We start from the raw sequence: 218 nt of genomic DNA, 5'->3' as shown, positions 1-218 counted from the left end.
CGCTCTCGGTGCCAGCCAGGGCGGGCGGCCCGCCGCGGACACGCCATCCCCGCCAGGGGGACACACGCCATCCCCGCCGGGGACACAGCAGCCTCACTGCCCCGGCCCAGGGCGCCCCGGCTGCCGCGGCGGGGGAAGGCGGCGGATCCCGCCCCCGGTGCGGTGACGACGGCCCGGGTCCCGCCCCGCCTCGCCCGCTCTATAAAATCGCTGCCGGC

This window comes from Melozone crissalis, unplaced genomic scaffold (assembly GCF_028551555.1).
Source record: "Melozone crissalis strain CALT ecotype California unplaced genomic scaffold, PUWL_Pcris_2 ptg000002l_1, whole genome shotgun sequence".
Taxonomy (NCBI): domain Eukaryota; kingdom Metazoa; phylum Chordata; class Aves; order Passeriformes; family Passerellidae; genus Melozone; species Melozone crissalis.
The sequence above is the reverse complement of the archived record's forward strand: the minus strand, read 5'-3'. Positions refer to the sequence as shown.